Raw genomic sequence first — 12144 nt, 5'->3', positions numbered from 1 at the left:
ACTGAATGCAGTTGGTACGTCGGTCACTAACTGGCCTATTGTACCAGCCCCGGATGATGAGTGTGGAGCAGTCGCTGGAATCAGAATTACCAGGGGAAACATAAGTACTCGGAGAAAACCTGCCCTAGTGCCATTTTGTCCACCACAGACCCCATATGACCTAACTTGTGATGGAACCCGGACAGCTGCGGTGGGAAATCGGCAACTAACGGCCTGAGCTATTACACGGCCATATGGAGACGTTGCAAGGAAGATGACCATAAAATTTAAGGGCGGGTATTAAAATAAGGAGCTCGGTTTCTCCAAAACGTCGGTGTTCTCTTACAAGACTGCACTGTGTCACAACACAACCTTAACTGTCACCGCCGTGAAAACCTCAAAGCTTACAAAAGCTTTCATATTGAGGATGAAATTTACTTCACAAAAGCCATAACCCAGTTTTTATTGTCGTGCTGCAGGTACACACCTGCACGTTGCGCCTGCAAGGAACGCATGAAGGCATGAATACGCACACTGCCTTGATATTGAAGATTAGAACAACCCTCAATGTGTCAGAGGACCGATATGACGTGTACGCATTCATTCACCTCGACACTGAAGGATGTGCATGTATGGCAGAACAGATTTGCATATGAAATCTTCCTGCATTCATCTCCCGAAGGAGACGAAGAACTTTCTCGTGTTGCCATTCCATCATCTTTGACAAGAAACTTACAGCTCGTGTGAAACGCCCTCACTGAGAATAAAGAGCTTAAACTGAGTTAGACAGAATTATATTTGTATTAAAACTGCGCACAACTCCGTCGCTCCGTGTCACAACGCATCTGGCAGTGCCAGTGGTAAGATTCTTATTTCATGTGTACCAGGTACGAATCTTGTCCATGGACTGCCTTTCGTAGTCGTTGTCTTTCTTGATTTTACTCGGTCCTTTCACGATAATTCAAACATGACATTCTAAATAGGCACAATTCTGCAGTTTCGCTGTTAAAAAGCACAATAAAACTATCACATGTTACGTCAGAAGTTAAACAAAAACAAAAAATTCCGTGGACTGTTGTCCGAAAGCGAACTATACCGACCGAGCGACCGCCGCTTGTCGGCGAAGTTAGTGCCAACTTTAGCGGATAGAGGGTGTCACATGGTGAGCGTAACGGTTTCCCACGTCCGTCAGTTTCGGTTTTCTAGACCGGAGCCGCTATTTCCTTGAAATAGTTCCTCAGTTATCCTCACGAGGCTGAGCGGACCCCGTTCCAGACCCACTACTTCTCAGAAAATCTAGTAGCGCCGGGACTCGAATTCGGACCTCTGGATCTGTAGCCACGAACTCTGACGACTAGACCAGAGAGGCGTTAAATAGTCTCGTGAAATGACCAAAGTATGTACTATTAGTATTGATGGCTTCTCACTTCTTTTGTCACGTCACACCGTCTGTCAATATCGTAAATAAATATACTGTAAACCGGAAGTCATAGTACAAAATATATATATATATATATATATATATATGTGTGTGTGTGTGTGTGTGTGTGTGTGAATGGTAAAATGGAAGAAAGGGGGGGGCACGTAGCTTATTATAAGATTTTTGTTGGTTAATATCTGAAGGTCACTTTGTAGAGATTTGATCCAGATACCCCTAAATCACAGGATAGAAAATTTCGTAACCAAAGCAATTTTCGACAAATAAGAAATAATTGCATCCTTTTAAGACTACTGAAAGCGTAAACTGCAAAATGAGAATGCGCGCAGTTCTGTTACTGAAGCCCTGAGTTGTTTCACTTACGTACATCGCGAGAGACGCTTGTTTATCATCTGTTTCCCCAACAGTTTTAAGACTACTGCGTGAGAGAGACAAAACAATTTATACAGATTTTTTATGTGGAAATCTCAAGTGAAATGACTGCTTTCAAGCCCGACAGAGACGAGATACAGTTCATGTCCGAATTGTGGAGGAAGTCTGCAGCGGTCGGACTGACAGATTCGTGTCCACTGACGGAATTTATTATTACTAAATTCTGATAAGGGGGCGCTTATTAGTTCCTTATTCCTTGGATGAGGGTTGTTGCTTAGTTGGCTATCCATACGCAGAACATGGAAGGTTCCCCGCATAGAGGAGCGTTAGAATAACTCCACTGTATCCCTGCGTGTCATGAAAAGTGGACCTGTTGTCTGGGGGTATAACTTGACCACACTGTCACTGGAAGACATAAATACAGAGACCTGATCCTCCTGGTTGGAGTGTTGACGCAAGGCTGAACGTCTTGCTCTGTAAAATCTGCTACTGTTGCGGAACCCAAAGTAGGAAGATCGGATTATCAAATTCAATAAATAAATCTGGAAGAATCTTCTAAGAAAGGCTGTGGCTCAAAGAGGCCTGATTTGCCAGAGATCATAATGATGAAGAAGAAGAATATGGAAGGTAGCCGTAGTCGATACTGTCTTGCAACGCTGATGAAAGGGGCTTTTCTTTTTCTGAAATCTTCCTTTGTCGAGCCACCGGTTATTGTTGGAGCGCCGCATTTTAATCCACACTCTCCGCTGCTTGATCGTATCATACGACTGACAGAAAGGAGTATTACTTCTCGAAACAACAATGAACAGAGGAAAGAGATAAATTAACCAAGAAATTGACACGCTAGCATTGTGGATGAATATATATATATATATATAGGGAAAATGAGAAGAAAGATCAGTTTGGAAACCTAAGGTTCAGCGAGAGGATGATATCAAAACGCGTGAGTTTTTCTGAAGACAGTAATGAACCTTCAGTTCCAAAGAAAGCAGAAATATGTTTTTTACCAGCTGAGCGAATATAATTTTTGAAGGAAGATTCGACTCTGCCGAATTAATATATTTTTCAGAAGTATTTTGTTAGGACATTTCCTGGCGACGGCTAGGATACAATGCAGAGATATTGTGAGATTGGGATCAATTCTCGGCGTCAGTAAGAGCTATTCTTGATTGCATGTACAATTAAATAATAAGTGGAACTATTCAATCAAGGCCCAGTGTTGCGTTGTGTAACATTGTCTTCACGTAAGAAAATGAAACAGGAGATTCGATAAAAATTCATGAACTGGAGATTGCATTGCAAGTTCTTCTCTTTCTCCCTCTCTTTGGCCTCCATTCCAGTGGAAGGCTCAAGAGATAGTTTCTTTTCCCATGTGCAGATGGTGTATTAGCAATGACGTCACATACACTGGACGAATTCGTAACGGCAAGCGTGTCGGAATTGATTCAGGTCTACAGGGAGAAGAAACGGGCGGGTGTGGTTTGTAACTTGAAGAGGCCAGCCAGAATCTTGGCCCTTCGATGCACAGCTGTTACTTCCTGGACCACCTGCTTTAACATTAAATAATTCGGCATTTTCGACGCAGAGTGTATTCATGCGTTTCATATCAGGTGCTCTTATAATAAGCAGGAACTCTTATCATAGGCTGCATTAACTGATCGGTTGTTATAATGAGGATATAGCATGTTCCCTGCGGAACAGAAACTGAATTTTTAAATATTATTTAAAGGAAATTTATGTTTCAAAATGTTAAGACATCCACACATCATGTTTTTTTTTTCCTAAAATAAAATTCATCAGAATTGGTAGTAAGAATTTCTCCTACCGTAAAATGCCCACATATCTATTCACTATCATTGTTGTATAGTGTATTTTAAAACTTGATAGTTGTGTAGCTGGTCAAGAATTTCCAGCGTATTTGAAACCGATGTTTCCTTATTATGCTCATAAATCACACCAATGAAACCCATTCTGAAGCAGTTCAATCTAGTCATTTCATATTCTGCTTCACTGATATCCATTTTAATATTATCCTTCGTTTCTCTTCTGCCTATTCAGTCGTCTTGTCTTTACTTTATCGACTGAAATTATGTGCCATATTCGTGTTTTGATCACCCCAATAATATTATATGCAGAATATATATTATGTATTTCATTATGTAAGACTATCTACTAGTATTTCTGTGACTCTGTCTTCTTATGATGATACTGACAGTAACCATGACAAAATACACGTACCTACGCACCACTGACCAAAAGATGATGGGTCCATAGGCCTGTGTTAATGCATGAACAGAGTATTCGTAAAATTCCAAACAGTAAACATTAGCAACGCCATTTGTCATCGCGCACTCTATTTAGCGCTCGCGTAGTTAATTTTACATTAGGCTACATTTTTATTTACAGTTACTTAAGTTACGCAGCTTCTGTCATAAGATATTTGTCAGATTATCTTTTAGAGAGCCGAAAATTTAATATTTTTAATGTTAAAACCCATCACTGGGCTCGATCCTGAACTAGTACAATCCAAGTAGTTACTATAGGATTCTGACGATGGTGTATAACACACTGATACGTTGGGTTTTTGGACTTTATCCATCGTCCTGGTTTTTAAGATAACAAAATAAAAACACGACGTTTCGGAAACCGGATCTGTTTCCGTCCTCAGATGAAGGAAAACACCAGTGATCGTCCAGTGATTGAGGCTAGCTCTTTCTAACGGACCCAACTGAATAGGTGTTTTCCTTCACCTGAGGACGGAAACAGATCCAGTTTCCGAAACGTCGTGTTTTTATTTTGTTATCTTAAAAACCAGGACGATGGATAAAGTCCAAAAACCCAACATATCAGTGTAGTACAATCCAAAATCCAACCTCAGGAATAGGCGGTATATTGGATGAGATTAGATTCAAGCATCTTTCGAAGACGAGCCTACAATGTTACCGCTACACCTAAAAGATCGTTCTTTTAGATCCAAACAAACTCCTTGGCCTGTAGACCGCAAGCGAACTATACCGACCGAGCGACCGCCGGTTGTCGACGAAGTTAGTGTCAACTTCTTGCGGATAGAGGGTGTCGCGTGGTCAGCGAAACGGATCCCCTCGGCCGTTATCTCGGTTTTCTAGACCGGAGCCGCTATTTCCTTGAAATAGCACCTCAGTTATCCTCACGAGGCTGAGTGGACCCCGTTCCAGATCCACTACTCAGAAGATATCGTTGAGCCGGGAATGGAACCCGGGACTTCTGGATCTGTAGCCAGGAACTCTGACCACTAGACCACAGACGCGGTCAAGATCCAACTCTTCCTATTTCGTCCATGAAATTGTTTTTAAGACGTTTCCTTGCCAGAATTACTTTCACATCTTCCGAGCTACAAGTTGATTCAATTGTAATATAATTAACTGCATTAATATACCAATACTGTAGATCTGGAAGTTGCTCTTGATTTTACAAAGTAACCAATTTGTATCAGAGTTGGCTATTTAACGACGCTGTCAATATCGAGACTATGTAGGATAGGCGGTAGGATGATTGATGAATGTGGAGCAGTTCGTGGAATGTCAAAGCAACTAAAATTCTCGTGCATTTATCATGATTGAGTTAACTTCCATGAGTCCTCATATTTTATTTATCGGAGATTGTGTTTATGAATTATGTGTGAGATCAGTATGTACTCGACAAGCACTTGGCAATATGCACAGTTAGTTCGTTGTGTGCTTATTTATTCAACTCTCCCTAATTATGTTCAGCAGTGGGTACAGCGTTCTGGTCTATAATTAAATATCCCTTATGCGAAGTTGCAACATACGTTTATTCATGTGTATTCATTAAAAATCTTTGTTTACTATTCAATTGCTTATTTATTTATTTCTTGAACAGGCTTCTTTAGTGTAGATTGAGACTCTGAGTACAAGTATATGGAAACAAAGTGATAATTTCAGAAATACAATGTGCTTCTAAATTGTTGTCCGGATTTCCGTGCCTATAATTTCCAAACCGGAAAGAACAAAATAATACTGACTTACGGAATATGAAGGTGTAACTCAAAAAGTTTTGTTTAGCAATGTAGTATTGGTTCTACAAGTTATACGAGTTACATATTCCGTAAGCAGTTTTATTTTGTTGCTTTCGGTTTGAAAATGATAGGCCATGGAAATCCCAACAATAATTTAGAATCATTGTATAGAATCGAACCCGTTAAAATTAAAAAAAAAAATATTTGTACACATCAATTAGTATGACCAGAATTCTTTCATTGAGGAAGTTACGCTGACATGACAGGCAACTCAGAAACATGAAATAAAAACTTCAATTATTGCGAAACGCCTCGCATAGCGGTCGCTTGGAAGATAATGACAGAAATCAAAGAATATAACTAAACCTGTTCGTAAGGATGTACATGTAACTGAGCTGGCACAGGGAACACTCCCGTGACACAGAGTTCAGGTCCTCACTGTGTAGACTCTGAACAATATTTTCTTTTGGGATGTAGTCCACTAGGTCACAGACGTTCCGGAGAAACGTGCCATTCCCTTCTTCAGGGTTGAAGCATAAACCTAGAAAATATCCAGCAAGGAGGAGGCTACAAACAAAACCGCCTGTTTCCTGCTGGCTGATTGCTTTGACTTACTGTTCAACTATGAAGATGGAGGCGGTATGTTCCTCCGAAATGTTGAACTTCTACCGGTCTACACAGCATTATATCCCAAAAGATCTTGATCTCCTTGAAGATATACTTTTTGTTGCATAGGAATATGGAATTTCTTTAACACGTGTTTGAGTGATTATCGGCTGAAGATCTGGCAGGAGTTAGATGCTAAATTCACGAGCAGTTTAATTGGTTGGTATGTTAATTAGTTAATTAGATAGACCTTATTTGTTATAGACTTATAAATCTTAAGTGGTTATATTTGTTAATTAATTAGTAAAATTATAATTTTACCTGTGGTTCTGCATGCGTGTGAAAGTTGGTCTCTGACATTAAGGGAGGAACATAGACTGAGGGTGTTTGAGAACAGGGTGTTGAGGAGAATATTTGGACCCAAGAGGGGTGGAGTGACACGAGGAGAAAACTGCATAATGAGGAGCTTCATAACGTGTACTCTTCTGCAAGCATAGTTAGAATGATCAAGTAAAGGAGGATCAGGTGGGCGGGGCATGTAACACGAATGGATAGAGGAGGAATGCATATAAGATATTGGTGAGAAAGTCAGAAGGAAAGAGACCACTGGGAAGACCAAGATTTAGGTGGGTGGACAATATTAGAATGGATCTTAGAGAGATAGGATGGAGTATGGATTAGATTGATCTGGCTGAGGATATGGACCAGTTGAAGGCTCTTGTGAACACGGTAATGAACCTTCGGGTTCCATAAAATGCTGGGAAATTCTTGAGTAGCTCCAGAATTGGCTTCTCAAGAAGGGCTCAGCTCCGTAAGTAAGTAAGTGCTTGATTAGCCTAGTTACTTTGCTTTTTGGCTGATAACTAGTTGCTTAGATAACTGTTTAGTTTCACAGATAGTCGGTAGGTAATTTTGTGGCCTCGATATTTCGTTGCTCGATTAGCTAATTCATCGGTGTGTTGGTTGCTAAGACGGCTTGTTCCATGTTTAGCTGTTTCATTACTTATTGGTTACATTTTGCTTAGTTTGTTGAGAGGTGATTGATTGTTTTTGTTTCTTAATTACTTCATTGCTTATCGAGTAGTTTCACAATTAAACCGGTGGTTGATTGGATAGTTGCTTAATTAAAGAATTTGCGAAGTCAGCAGTTACCCAGATTGTTACATGACATTTCAGTTTGTTTGTCAGTTAACTACTTAATTGCTTATTTTATTATTAGGTCGGATAGACACGTAACACTTACTGTAGGACTTGAGATTTTATCTTCTGGCATATAACATCATGTGATCTGTTGAAAATCAAGAGACGTTTCGGAGAGACACGTCGCTTCCATCATCAGGTTTCTAAGCGTAATAATGATTCCTCGACTTTGATGTTGGAGGCGACATGTTCCTCCGAAACGTCGGTTGATTTTAACGGACTATACGGCATTATGTTCCAGAAGACAAGAACCTTCATGTAGCACTTAAGATGTCTGTATAAGTGAATAGAGCTGGAGACCGCTTTGTCGATTTTTCTCACCCCCCACGAAGTAAGCAGAGGCCTTCTTCAAGTTGGTAGGAGTGCGGGGCAGGGTTAATGTTATAGCTTTACTAAGCTGCATATTAAATTTGCATTACACAGTTCATTAAACGGCCCAGAGCTCTAGAAACTCTGCAAATATTTATGTGTGGCGCAGTCCTTTCTGCTAGCTCAGGGCATCACTTTGCCATCATTATGCTAATCGCCACCCTCGGTCTGCCGCTATATTAATAAATATTAAAATCTCCTGAATTAATTTGATCAAGTAGACCTACATATTGTACTTCCATTCTCTACACAGACTTAGTTAATTCTTACTGGGGATGTCGTGTTTATCTCTCCACGATTTTGAATGTTTCTTTTCTCAATTCTCACTCACTCATGGAGCTGAGCCCTTCTTGAGAAGCCAATTCTGCAGCTACTCAAGAATCTCCCAGCATTTTGTGAAACCCGAAGGTTCATTACCGTATTCACAAGAGCCCTTCACTGGCCCCTATCCTGAGTCAGATCAATCCAGTCCATACCATCTCTCTAACATCCATTCTAATAATGTCCACCCACCTACGTCTTGCTCTGCCTAATGGTCTCTTTCCTTCTGGCTTTCCCACCGATATCCTATATGAATTCCTCTTCTCCCCTTTCGTGCTACATGTCCTACCCATCTCATCCTCCTTGTCTTGATCATTCTAATTATACTTGGAGAAGAGTACAAGTTATGAAGCTCCTCGTTATGCAGTTTTCTCCAACCTCCCGTCACTTCATCTCTCTTCGGTCCAAAGATTCTCCTCAACACTCTGTTCTCAAACACCCTCAGTCTGTGTTCATCACTAAATGTCAGAGACCAAGTTTCACACCCATTCTTTTCTCCAACTTCTTAATAAAGTTCAATTAAAATTCACAAAAGACCTACAATACAGTCGTGTAGATGCAATTTTGGTCAATATCTATCTAATACTTTACATGAGACTCAAATACAAGTAAAAGTTTACACTTCTTTCTCACGAATTCTTTATCCTACAACGATAAAATAATAGTACTGTGTGCAATATAGTACTGTCGATGAATTTTTCCAGGAGAACAACTTATAATTGTTGCTGTCTAGTATTATTGATGAATTTGTTAATAATAGAATTAGCAGTTCTACGCCTCGTGGGAACATTCATGAGCATTGTCTGTAGTTGTATATGGTTCCATGCAGTGTGCTAATGTTGACAAATTTTGTGAACGTTGAAATTTATGATTCTCTGCTGTGGAGTGTTGTTGATGAACCTCGTTGCAAGAAGAGAATTTATGAATCTGTGTAGTGCTGTACTAATGTCAAATGCCAGTAAGATAAAATTATCATTCTGCACAGCGTGTGACACTGTTAGCGAGCATTGTCAGTAACAGAATTATGACTGTGCAGTGGGGTACTGTTAACAAACTCTGTCTGTGATAATAGTTATATTAACATGGACAAGATTGTGCCTATACGGGTGTCAAGGTACCTAGGCAGTCGCACACGAGAAGAGAAATTAACGACACAATTGTTGAACACGTGGACAAATTTGTTTACATATTGGGAAATTATATAATTTCTGATAAAAATAGACTGAGATATGAATAGAAGAATACAAAATAGTTCTAAATGTTATCAAATTTGAAGAAGAATTGTATGGAACAGAGATATTGTTGAAAAATGCAAAACAATTTATGCTAAATATACTTTAAGCTGGCATGTACCGTCTTCCCTCGCTTGGAAACCGGGATCGTTGGTTCGAATCCCACTCGGGGTAGTGACGTTTACTTTGTGTGTGTGCGTTTTCCTGTATTTGTGTTCAGATAGAGGCCTTGCGACGAGGTTATCACCCACCCAATGAGTCCTACCGAATGTGTAAGATCTAGAAAAACCGAAGTGAACGGAGAAGTTCATGGAGGTAGGCCTAGGCCCTCTGGGGCTGTAGTGCCAAGGGGAAAAAGAATAAAGCATTGTGGTGCTGTTTACGAAAGTCAGCAGCAGCAATCATGTATTTCTGTCGTCTATTTACACCGACCATTGATGAACTTGGACGAAAACATATTTTTCTGCAATAAATGAACGCCATTAACAATTAGTCACCATTTCAATATACGGTATTGTTTTCCATCTTGTTACCTGCATTGGCAACATACCCTCTGAGTAAGGATTGATATCACAGATAAGTGGTGACGAAAAGCCACACACAACTTCTATGCCCCAGGCCGGTTTCAAATAGCTACTTTGTCAATGGGCGGAATTACTTGAGAGCGGGTTACATGGTCAGGTTACTTCCGTTGCAAGCACACGCTAAATGAATATTAAACAGATATGTTGACGCTCAGCTCGTGTCTCTCCCCAGCGACCAATTTGTTCACCGTATTACTTGAGCCCCCAGAGAATTCTCCAGGAAAAAACTATATATAAACGACCAAATTAATGTCTCTTGGAAACAAACTGGCCTACAGCAATTTCCTTAATTACATTTTGGTGGCGCATGAGCTGTAGAAGCGACCATGTCGTGACCAACATGGCTAATCGGTTAATTACACGGTGGAGAATGATTCATTGCACGTTTAAGAAATTGTGCTCAAGGTGACCACAATATAGGGCTTGGATCCCAGGACACAATTTCTAGTAAGTGGTACTGGGCATATTATAACGCACATAACCATCATAGGGAATAACACCGCAGTCAGAAGTGTTTAGTATAATCAGATTTAATTTTGTCGGATAATTTTATAATGGAGAATTTTACCTCTGTATGTCTCTATCCGCTTTGCACAATATTTCACATACTCACGGAGTGACCGAATAGATGTACACTTTACTGCCATAACAATTTTCTGTTAAATAAAACCAAATTTTAATGACAGTGATTGCTGTAATAATTGTCATAAGCATGGAGACAAACGCCTGAGATTTTTATACAAAAAGGTAAATTTGAAATTAAAATTCTGCGCATGTATTATTTGATGATCACACGTGAAAGTACCGCATTTAAAGTGTTTTCTGTGAGATCCGTGGCGACTGAAAAACTGCCATATTCTTGTATATAAGCATCCTGTTCGTCTACTATATTCAACCATGTTTACATACAGTTGGGACACCTGAAGATGGCCGTTTGGGGTCGAAACATATGTTAATAGCGATAACAAATGTAAATGAAGAAATAAATAGTTGGATTACTGACTGAAAGTTGTATGTAAACAAGGTGTAAACTGCCATGAATTCAGTTTGTGTCTTAATATTCCGCACCTTAGTTACACAAAATGCTACAGATCAACGTGTAATGGCTAGGTCATATCTGTTGGTTTGTCTGCTAATTTGTCTAGCCGTCTGCCCACAAGTTTCCCAACAATTGAAGAAATGCTGATGCATTCTGATATTCGATACGTTTAATAAAATTTATTGGACGAATTTAATTTTGATTTCTATTGGTCGATGCAAGATATGAACTCTCGGATTCCTTTATATAGGCTCAAATAGAAGTTCTGTGCGGAAAGACTTGTACAGAAATTGATCTTCCTCAAGGATAGAGGCTGAGGCACTTTGCTACAAGCCGGAAGGTCGCGGGATCGAATCCCGATGAGGTCATTGAATTTTTTTCAATTGACCTAATCCTTCCAGCCGCGCTACGGCACAGGAGACTCAGACTCTAACACAAATGAGTACCAGGAAAATTCTTGGTGGGTAAAGGGCGGCCGACGCGTAAGGCTGACAACCTTGCCGCCATCTGTGAGCCGATTGTCTAGAAAATGTGGGAGCCTCAACGTCTCACAACCCAGTGGGTCTCCAAGGCCTTTTACAGGGATACCTTTACTTTACTTTGCAAGGATGCAGGCTATTGGTCTGTTGCCGACACCCATCCAGCTATAGGCCACCCGATACTTCAGTGTCCTCTGGGTTTATAATTTTGTATTACCTTTGAGATTCTATCTGTTGTCATTCTTAAAATGTGTTCGTACCAATTTACAAAATTGATACCTGAAAGAACTAAAAAAATAGTTTCTTCATTTTTCGATACAGTGGATATTTAAAGGAAGGAGGATGAGGTGAGCAGGGCATGTAGTACGAATGGGGGAGAAGAGAAATGCTTTCTCTTGTGAAGACCAAGGCGTAGGTGGGTGGATTTTAAAGAGACAGGATGCGATGGTATGGACTGAATTGATCTGGCTAGGGATAGGGACCAGTGGAGGGCTCTTGTGAACACAGCAA

This window comes from Cryptotermes secundus, unplaced genomic scaffold (genome assembly GCF_002891405.2).
Source record: "Cryptotermes secundus unplaced genomic scaffold, Csec_1.0 scaffold1105, whole genome shotgun sequence".
NCBI lineage: Eukaryota > Metazoa > Arthropoda > Insecta > Blattodea > Kalotermitidae > Cryptotermes > Cryptotermes secundus.
The sequence above is the reverse complement of the archived record's forward strand: the minus strand, read 5'-3'. Positions refer to the sequence as shown.